The 10,818-nt window shown below is 42.9% G+C and overlaps 1 long non-coding RNA gene across 1 annotated transcript; it reads left to right on the top strand.

Moving 5' to 3' along the window:
* The first annotated feature begins 4,988 nt into the window (after positions 1-4,988).
* LOC141048996 (uncharacterized) lies at positions 4,989-6,197 on the top strand. Its single transcript, XR_012220227.1, has 3 exons — positions 4,989-5,028; positions 5,572-5,694; positions 5,800-6,197. It is a non-coding gene; the product is annotated as an uncharacterized lncRNA (long non-coding RNA).
* The last annotated feature ends 4,621 nt before the right edge of the window (positions 6,198-10,818 follow it).

Below are 10,818 nucleotides of genomic sequence, written 5' to 3' on the forward strand. Positions count from 1 at the left end.
GATGTCAGTGATTGTTTGAGTAAAGGGATTGGATATATACAAAAATAAATGTACACAAGAACCATGAAGTAAAAACTATATAAATCTTTATTGAACAGACAAAACCACATAAACTATTAATAAAAAGTGGAAAACCAGAAGGTGGCGCCATACATCCACAATTATGACCAAACAAAAGACTAACAACAGTGCATAGAGCATAACAGTAATTGATAATTCCACCATAGTGAAAATGTGATACAGTGTCTTAGTTCCTGTGGGTGATGGTGCCTGCCCCAATGCATGTTTTGGCGGTCTGCCTTCTTTTGGGAATGGCATAACACCCACAGGAGCAAGTTGTTGCTGTACAAAATTATCAATCAGTATCCAGATTGTTGAAAAAAACTCATTATCAGTCATTATTTTTGAGTCTGGGAGTAGGTGGAATTGAACGGATTTTGATATTTAAATGAATTTCCTAAGATACCTGTGTATTTGGGGAGGAATAAAAGATGTATACAAATTAACACAGTGCTTAGCCAATCACATCATAGGGGTGTTGTACATATTCACCATATATACAATAACAAATTATATTGTGGTACCGTGTTAGCCAGAAAAATAGATGTGAATACTTTTTTGCACAATGATGACAAAAGTATTCTCAGTGAGATACCTTTATTGGCTAACCAGAAAAAAAATATGTTTGCGAGCTTTCAGAGCACAGTGGCTCCTTCTTCAGACAAGATTACAAATAGATTAATAAGAAAAAAGCACAACATTTAAGGGATACTACAGTAGGTAGTAGTACAGTACAGTACTACTGTAGTATCCCTTAAATGTTTTTTTTCTTATTAATCTATTTGTAAAATGCCTGAGGAAGGAGCCTCTGTGCTCTGAAAGCTTGCAATCATTATTTTCTGGTTAGCCAATAAAGGTATCACTCTGAGAATACTTTTGTCATCATTGGGCAGAAAAGTATTCACCTCGTATATATACACCAAGTGATATATCACTACCGAAGGGGAATGTCTCTTGTACTTCCTTGCATCACACCTCTCAGAGGTTCACCAAATGGTGTCCACTGAGGTGCATTTGGAACACCCATCTATGTTGGTTTGGCACCCCTGAGGGTTCAGTCACCACAGAGGTACTGCACCTTCTCCTGAGGTGTGGTACCCCACTATCCAGGTATGGTGGAGACACCTGACCACGCTCCAACACCTGCACCCCACACCACAAAGTAGTGTAGCAAAACACCTTCGGCGGCTCCCTGCTTGGAGTGTAGCATAGCACCCCTTGGTGGCTCCCTACTTGGAACACGAAACGTGCTGGGAGGTGGGTGGAGTTTAGTACACACAAAAGAGCGGGAAAAGTTGAGTCAGTCAGTCTTTGATTCAGTCAGTGAATGAGGATGTAGAAGAACAGAGTGTGAGACAGAGAAGATCCCTGGGAGAGGGATGGAAAAAGGAAGTGCTGCAGCAGGCCACAGTGATCTGGGTCTGCTGGCACAGGAAAGAGACAGAGAAAGGAAGCTTGATTCTCCATTGGGAAGAAGGATTAGCATGGAACGTGAGGAGAATAAGAGAACAAGGACCAGGGTTAGAGGAGAACCCTTTTCAAGTTCTAAGCGCAAGGCCGGGGTCTGGTCCCCGAGGTTGTACGGATACTAATGGTCCTGCAGCAGACACCGGAGGAATAGAAGTAGTGACCACTTTATTCCCACACTAGACTTTGGGGCACAACAGCAACATATTAGTGAGCCGGGAATTAGCAGCAATGAGTCCCCGAAGCAGGCTACAGCTGTCTGCCGTACAAGTAGAGTTCATAGGAACATCTGACAGGAGCAACAAGTTTAACCCTAGAACGCATGACCATAAAAATCTACACTTTCACATACCTGGGGCCTTTTAGGCCCATGTGCAAATAACATGGAATAACTCGAACAAAAATAATTTTCAAAGTTTATTTGAAAAATGCAAAGTAAGGATGCATTCCCACTAGCGCCGGTGTCTGCTAGGAGGAGATCTGTAATGGATCTGACCTCCTGGTGACCCCAGCTAAGGCTGGCGGAATCCCGGCATTCCAGCAGCCTTAACTGGAGTTACCAAGAGATCAGATTCATTACGGATCACCTCCTGGCAGACCCCAGCGCCAGTGGGAGCACAGCCTAAGATGTGAATAATTCAAAACATTACTATGTGCAAAAAAAAACAAAAGAGTAACTAAACGGGCTTAACACGCCCAATATACGCATTCGATATAACTCTTTATAATAATGTTTTTTTGTCTAAAAGTTTTTTATATAAAAGTTGCAGTAAACATGCTACAGGAATATCTCTTTTCAAAGGTTCCTTTTCTACTTTACTAATGACCGGAACAACTGACAGGACGAGTTCTCTTGTCATCAAAACGAAGGCTTCTCCGAATATCCTCAAATCTATTGACTGACATTGTAGCTTTGTAATGTGGATCTGAAAAAGGGTTCATAAAGAGTTCTCTGATAGGAACATCGTATGATTTTATACTCCCTGCCAGAAGAGTAAGGCCAATATAAGCATACAGTTCCTCTTTTGTTATATTTTTCCATGTTTTTTTTCTTCCTGAAGCGATACGTTTTCCTTCTAAGTTAGTACACAAAGCTACCTCATCTACAATATCATCTGAAAAAAATGTACAGAACATATCTCTTTTGGACAAGAATTGTGGAATTCCTACAGTTCCTTGAGCAACTCTTACAATATTATGTGATGGGGTTCGTCCAAGAACCTCAGCAGTACTGTTCCAATAAACATTAGTTTGGATGTTCTATTTGCACGTTCTGCTGGATCCATTACTTCTTCATCATCTGAAGAATCACTGGACGATGAAGTAGAGACATTACCTGGTGGCATGTACTCTTCATCAGACAAAGAAAGTTCACTGTCTTCATCACTATCAAAAATGATTGCTTTGATTTCTTGGTCAGTCGAACCCCTGGATGTAGACTGTGCCATTGTAACCTTAGAAGTCAGGAACATAAACCAGAAAAGAGGCATGTAAAGAGGAGGGATCACCAATAAGGTATAACAAAATACAAGACTAACTAGGTAGCTTGCATCCATTATTATATAAGGTGGAAGGTGGAGTGTATGTTTTTCATTACCTGTTGATAAGATTTTATACACTTATACCAGGTGCTTTGTTAGCATATTTGCAAATAATAGCATCATGAAGGGTTTGTGCAGAGGTTATTGTGTTAAATGAACGCGATTGTGCGGTTTTAACTGTTTTTATTATTGCACTGCATGTTGTTTGTTTTGGATGATTAATAAAAAGTTTATTATCTTGTATTTTGTTATACCTTATTGGTGATCCCTCCTCTTTACATGCCTCTTTTCTGGTTTATGATATTGGTCTTAAGCATGTAATTGGTGATCCCTTAGTGGTGCCCTCCACAATTTTTGAGGTTGTAACTGTTTTCTGGGGTATCTCTTTTGGTTCCCCTTTTCATAGGAGGAGGCACGCTATAGCAATTTTATTGGTATTTTACCATTGAGAGATGGATTTATCTGCCAGGGAAACGGCTTGGAGCCAAAGGGCTCAGGGGATTTTTGATACGGGCAGTAGTGATGTAGGTGGTCCATCTAATACAGATGAGAGCTTTACCGCCACTACTAATGAGTTGATCAATTTACATAAATCACTCACAAAAGTATGGTGGAATATAAGGAGTTTGGAGGAGTATAAGGTCACAGGCCTCATACCAAGGGGCTTGAGAGTACAAATCTTTCCAGCCTGGGAAGTCGATGAGACTTTTCAGGATATGTGGGAGGCTGGTTTGGTTAAATGTTCCCTTTTATTGATGGACATGTTAATAGCCCATGATCAGGGTCTGTTGGTCAAACTTAAGGATGATATTAAACTGTTGGAGACTAAACTTCTAACTTTTGACCCCACTATGGTTTCTCCATTTAAACAGCAACTAAAAACAGTTATAGACAAATTTGAAAAGGAGATCATAGAGGGGAAACGTCATAAATTTCAGCGGGATAAAATGGACTTCAATAATGGCCGAGCCTATAAGTGGAGACATAAAGGGAACAAGCGGGCTACCTTCTCTCAAACAGTGACCCATAAAGAAATTAATCCTAGATACGAACAGTCTTCTAGTGATTTTTTATCTTCGGACCACAGCGACCCAGAAGGAGCAACAGGAGGGGTAGACGCAAGAATAGGTGGCACAAGGAAAAGAAACAGGGGCTACAAACAGATGTCTCCAGCTTACAAGAGGGAAACGAGGTACAACCGCAGGAAACGGTGACCACCCCCTCCTCATCATCTGCAACAGGTGGCACATCCGGTCCAGGTAATTTACAAATTATCAACTTAACATCTTATAATCTCACTACAGCTGAGAGATCTGTCTTGGAACGGGGTCTAACTTTTGCTCCCATGAACACCTTGGATACATTTACCCTTGTAAAGGATGTGTATCTCTTTTGTCGGCAGCTGACGTTCAAGCTGCTTTACCATCATCCCTCTCCAGTCGATAATTTTCCGAATGTTGATAGACAAGTCCTTAGAGACCTGATGGACCTGCTGCAGGAGAATGAAAATACGACCTCCAGAAGACCTTTTACTAGTCGTCTGCCTTCCCAAAGTACACCTTCTTTGGCCCTTTTTCCAGCAGTTCATATTTTCTTTATGAATGTATGTCGGGACATTCAGAATCTTCCTCTTGACACGCTTAAGAATCAAAATTTAAGTAAGGACGAATACAAAGCACTCCTTGATTTACAACGTAACAAGGACTTTTTGATACGGGAAGCTGACAAGAGGGGAAATATTGTTCTGTGGCCTAACTCTCTCTATTTACAGGAGGTGATGCGTCAACTACAAGCCACTCCATGTTATACCCGCCTTCCAGCTGATCCCAGTGAAGTATTCAAAAAGAGGTTGGATGTTCTAATTGGACAAGCTTTGCGTCAGGTGACCATCAATAAGAAAGAGGCTGATTTTCTGACTACTGATGACCCAATAGTACCTACTTTTTATCTTCTTCCCAAGGTACACAAATCTTTGGAAAATCCACCTGGCAGACCAATAGTCTCTGGTATTGGGGGTTTGTTTGAAAAACCGTGTATTTACCTTGATTTCTTTTTACAGCCTCTTGCTGTTAATTTGAGCTCTTACATTCGGGACTCGACATATCTTATTCAAATTTTAAATAATTTTTGCTTACCATCACAGACCTTACTGGTCACTTTGGATGTTGAGTCCCTGTACACGAGCATTAGCCACGATTTGGGCCTGGAGGCTATTGCCTTTCATTTAAACAAAGATTCCATGGGCGACAGGGCACACAACCGCTTCCTTTTGGAGTTGCTTTTCTTTATTCTCGATAAAAACTATTTTGTATTTGATAGGACCTTTTACAGACATTTTACAGACAGAGTATGGGGACTGCTATGGGAGCACGCTGTGCCCCCGCTTATGCGAATTTGTTTTTGGGGTGGTGGGAGGAGTTGGTGGTGTATTCTCATGTTGGCTCTAAAACACACTGCCTTAAATGGCTACGGTATATTGATGATGTCATCTTTTTCTGGACAGGCACAGAAGAAAGTTGCAGATCATTCATCAGTGAGCTGAACCAGAATCCCTATAATATCAAATTAACGTTTAACATTTCTTGTACGACGGTGGAATTTCTGGATCTCAGTCTCTCTTTGGAAGGTTCGCATATTTCAACTAAATTATACCGTAAGCCTACAGCCACCAACAGCCTCCTACATTATACCAGTTTTCACCCCCAACACTTAAAAAACGGTATCCCCACAGGTCAGTTTTTCCGAGCTAAAAGAAATTGTACTGATCCATCGGACTTTTTGTCGGAAGCAAGAACATTGACAGATCGTTTTAAGAGCCGTGGTTATCCCAAGAAAGTTATTTCTGCCTCATATCAAAGAGCAAGAACAAGTACACGCGCAGAATTGCTACAGAGAAAGCCACGTGAGTCTTCTAGACCTATAGGGATAGTGACCACTTACAACAATCAGTGGCACGATGTACGTAAAATCTTGGGCAAGAATTGGGGTATTCTATTGAGTGAGGCAAAATTGGTACCACATATCTCCAATACGCCCAGTCTGGTAGCACGAAGGGCTCGGAATCTCAAGGATCGGCTTTGCCATAGCCACTATATACGCCCCACGGTTAGACTGAACAGGGGGGTTAGGACTTTGGGTACTTACCCTTGTGGTGATTGCAATGTGTGCCAGCATATGGTTGCCAGACATGGCATTTCATTACCTATCTACCCTTTCCAGATTGTACCCAAAAAGGCATACTTTAATTGCAAGTCACGAAATTTAGTCTATGCCCTTGTCTGTAATTGTCCAAAGATATATGTGGGACAAACCACTCAAGAATTCAGAAGGAGATTACAACAACATCTTTCTAATATCTCCACTGCCAACAGGGATCGTGACAAGGGCAAACATATTACCCCAGTGGCTGCACACTTTTTAGAGGTACATAATGGACGTTCCATGGGACTAAGGGCAATGGCCCTGGAAGAAGTGCCTACCAATATTAGAGGGGGCGATGTGGGCCTGAGACTGCTCAGATGTGAATCCAAATGGATACACGATCTGGGCAGTCTCTCTCCAAGGGGTCTGAATGCAGAATTACTCTTTACAGGGTTTTACAAACAACTATAAATGATCGTGACTCTGTTGTGCTCCCTCTGGGTTTCTACTTTATGGTCTTTGTGTATAGCTTTTATATCTTATCATTCTTTATTTCAACAGATTTCTTAGTCTCCTTCTCCTTTACGGCTCAATTGGACATGGACATCTTTATTGCCTAGCATTCAACTTTTGTGCTCAGACACTGAGAATTGGTCACTGCAATCAAATCCGTTTTAGATCTTTGATGGACCTATTTTGATTTTTATAATGTTTGCCGGTCCTTTGTGCTTTCTCATGGGGGCTAATCAATTATTATATCAGCACATACTGGCTTTTGTATATATATATATATATATATATATATATATATTGCAGATGAATTGTATTCTATCTGCTTAAAAAACCATGGTTTTTTTAATTAAATGCAAAAGAAAGAATGGGACTGTTAGTCTGTCAAAATCATATGAGACTTGGGTTTTCTCTCTTTGTGTATATTTTCAGGCTATATTTTCAGGCTAGTTGCCTTAATTTTATTGTAAGGCACACATGTGGACTTATCATGATATAACTAGCCGCTATTCTAATTCCCCATTTAACCCCTTTTTCGTTCTCTCCTATCCCTTTCTGTATGGTATTTTTTCATACACTTTTTCTATTATACCAAGTAGCACTTGAATAGAACTGTGGCTCATGACTTTAAGCTCTCTTAGCGCATTCATTCTAAAACTGGGATTCCGTTATTATTTTTATTGTTGATTGGTTTTTTTTTTCCATATTTTTATGGCTTCCGGTCTCTGATAGGATGTGGGAGATGGCTGGTGACCCTTACCCGCTCATTAATGTCTTTTGTATCTAGGCATGCGCTCTGGAGCCCGCCAGAAGCCATCTTGGTGTACTTTGTACGCTTTATTTTGGCCTATTACGGCTGCGCAACACCGGACATTCTACTTCCGGTGTGGTCCCGGAAGTTGCGCTACTTTGGGCATGCGCATTAGAGTTTTCTCAGCGCCATTTTGGTACACTATTATGAAGACTTCATCTCAGTCTATTGCGGCTGTGCAAAACCAGACACCTCCCTTCCGGTTTGTGATCATTGCACTATGTCATGGCAACCCTTGAGCCTTGCTCTCACACCTGCTCCCTGGCTGAAAGCTGATGTTATGGGTATTTATACACCATCCACTCACAACATGACACTGCTCCTGATGAAGCCAGTTGCTCTGGCGTAACGCGTCGGGCGTTTCCTCTGCCCCTGCCTCACCACTTCTCACTCTTACCTCCACTGGTTACTGGATTAGGGCTTTACCTGCCAGCATTATTTTGCTCTTAACAGGTTGTATAGAGGGGGCCATTGGCAATTGGGACCCTTGTTTTTTGGCCTGTTTATACTGCATTATCAGCCTTTTACCCTATCAACCCCTATGCTCTCATTTGTGCATACACACTGTTTATTTGTTAGGGGTTTTTTGTGCTAATTTGAGCAGGTTTTTTGTCCTAACATTTTGTTAGACTAACTAGGTAGCTTGCATCCATTATTATATAAGGTGGAAGGTGGAGTGTATGTTTTTCATTACCTGTTGATAAGATTTTACACACTTATACCAGGTGCTTTGTTAGCATATTTGCAAATAATAGCATCATGAAGGGTTTGTGCAGGGGTTATTGTGTTAAATGAACGTGATTGTGCGGTTTTAACTGTTTTTATTATTGCACTGCATGTTGTTTGTTTTGGATGATTAATAAAAAGTTTATTATCTTGTATTTTGTTATACCTTATTGGTGATCCCTCCTCTTTACATGCCTCTTTTCTGGTTTATGATATTGGTCTTAAGCATGTAATTGGTGATCCCTTAGTGGTGCCCTCCACAATTTTTGAGGTTGTAACTGTTTTCTTAGAAGTCAGGAAACTAAAATAAAAAAAAAAAAAAAAAGATTACAATCAGGGTTGTACACTCTTTGTTAGTGTGTGTGCTAAGGGTAAAGTGCAGACCCCTCCTCTCACCTTCAGCAGGTCACCACTTTCTTTTAGGTGCAGTAAAAGCTTTTGGATTTTTGGAACTCAGAAAGTTTCTTTTTCAAGAAACAAGAAAGCTGATTCCTTCCTCCAAAGTCTCTTCAGCAAGTAGCACACAATGAACAGTGTTCAGGACCTATGATGATGTCAGAGACGCATGACGTTGTGAGGGAGCCTCCTTCCCAAGATCAAATGACCATGTAGTCAGGCAGAATGAATTCACACTCTTCATAGCAACAGCAGAGTCATAAAGACTGAGTCAAAGTCTTCCCCAGCAACAGTGAAGATAAAAAGGCTTAGGATCACATGTAAACCTAGTACGGGCCTAAAAGGCTCCAGGTATGTGAATATGGGGTATTCACAAAAAAGAGTTGTTATACCGAAATGCATGTAACATAAAAATAAATGAACAACTGGAAATGACAAACAACTATATACCTGAGGAATACCTAGAGTTTCAAAATTCTAACTAAAGTAATCTTGCAGAAAATAGAAAACAATTAACAGGGCGGGCCTGCGAGGCCCCAGGTATGCGTTCTAGGGTTAAGAGGAGACGATCAGAAAAGGCACATAAGTTGGCGGAGTGTTGGAAAGGAGTGCTTCATCTTGCCTGGAAGTTGGCTGAGCTCCTGACCCAGAGGACATGGCACGGATGCGGGCACCTGTACCTGCAACAGACTGTGAGTAAAGCTTTGGAACTACATGCCCTGGTGTCCTCCACTTATTCCTGCGCCAACCTGCCCAGCACTGCCACATCCCTTGCGCCTGACACTACTCCATCTAAGTGTCACTTCACCTACACTGCCCTAGGACTGCAGCCCTGCCTGAGGAGGGCTATAACATCACTGCTGCACCACACCATCTGTCCCAGAGGATCTGTCTGCAGCGTCGGCTTACATCTCTTTTGCCGAACACCACAGGTGGCATCACAAATCACTTATAAACTTTTCCTTTTTACAATGGGCACCCAGGGCCACGGGCCGGGTCCCCACTGCCATGACATCTCCCATTGGAGCTCATCGGGCCCGGTCCTGAGTACCCCACAGCCCTGGGAGGGCGACCCATTGGCACACGTCACTCCAACATATGCAGGAGGGCACATGCCACGGTCACATCAGGGCGGGCAGTCAGACTATGAGAGCCAGGCCCCACCCAAATGGGTCATTTGAGAATGGGCCTGGTCATATTGCAGCGCCCGCTAGGGCCGTGGGGTACTCGGTCCAGGCTGGTGAATTCTTCAGGGGAGATATCACGGCAGCGGTGACCCAGTCCGTGACCCTGGGTACAACGTAAATAAAAGATGGGGGCAGTAGTTTATGAGGAAATATATTCGTGACATCACCCATGGTGTTCACCATGAAGGTGATGCAGCAGAGTTGTTACAGCTCTCCATGGGCAGAGCTAGGCCCCAGGGCAGTTATAGGTGTCCAAGATGATGATGGTGGTTCTAGTGCAGGGCAGATGATGCTGTAAATAAGTCTGAGTAAAAGTGTGAATACTGCACTTCACTGTGTCCTCCCAGTTCTTCCAGTTACAATTCCCAGCTGGGGTGCTGTGTCCTCTGGGTCGGTGGTCCAGCCAGCTCTTAGGTAATTTGGGGTGCACTGAACCAGAACCCCCTTCTGATGTTCCTTTCCTGGCCGTCTCACTGCGCTGGCTCCCACCTCTTCTGTCCTGCGCCTTCACACACAGAGTCCCAAACCGGCAGCCTTGGATCCTGTCAGGCGAGGATCTCCTGGTCCCCTTGACCCTATATGGCTGCCTTTTCAGCGAATGTGTGTGGATGTGGCTGTCACACATACAGATACTTCAGCCTCCGGTTTGCTAGCTGAGCCCTACAGTCTCTTCACTAGTCTGGGGCCGGTCCCGAACTGCAACCTGGTCCTTCTACAGTCGGCGTGGATTCGGGTGCCACGGGTGGATTCTTCACTTCCCTGGCCCCTAGGACTCCTTCACTTCACTTTACTCTTCAGTCCTAGAATGAGCTTCTCACTCCTTCCAGTTACTTCCACAGCTCACTTCTCCTCTTGACTCCTTCTGACTCCTCCTACAACTGTCATTCCTGTTCCCATGACAACTCTCCACTCCCAACTGCAGTTTTCTCTCCAGCTGTCCTACCCTTATCTACTTCCTCCACCCACACCCTCTACCTAG

Source organism: Dendrobates tinctorius, unplaced genomic scaffold, assembly GCF_039654945.1.
Source record: "Dendrobates tinctorius isolate UK_male_01 unplaced genomic scaffold, ASM3965494v1 ptg000140l, whole genome shotgun sequence".
NCBI lineage: Eukaryota > Metazoa > Chordata > Amphibia > Anura > Dendrobatidae > Dendrobates > Dendrobates tinctorius.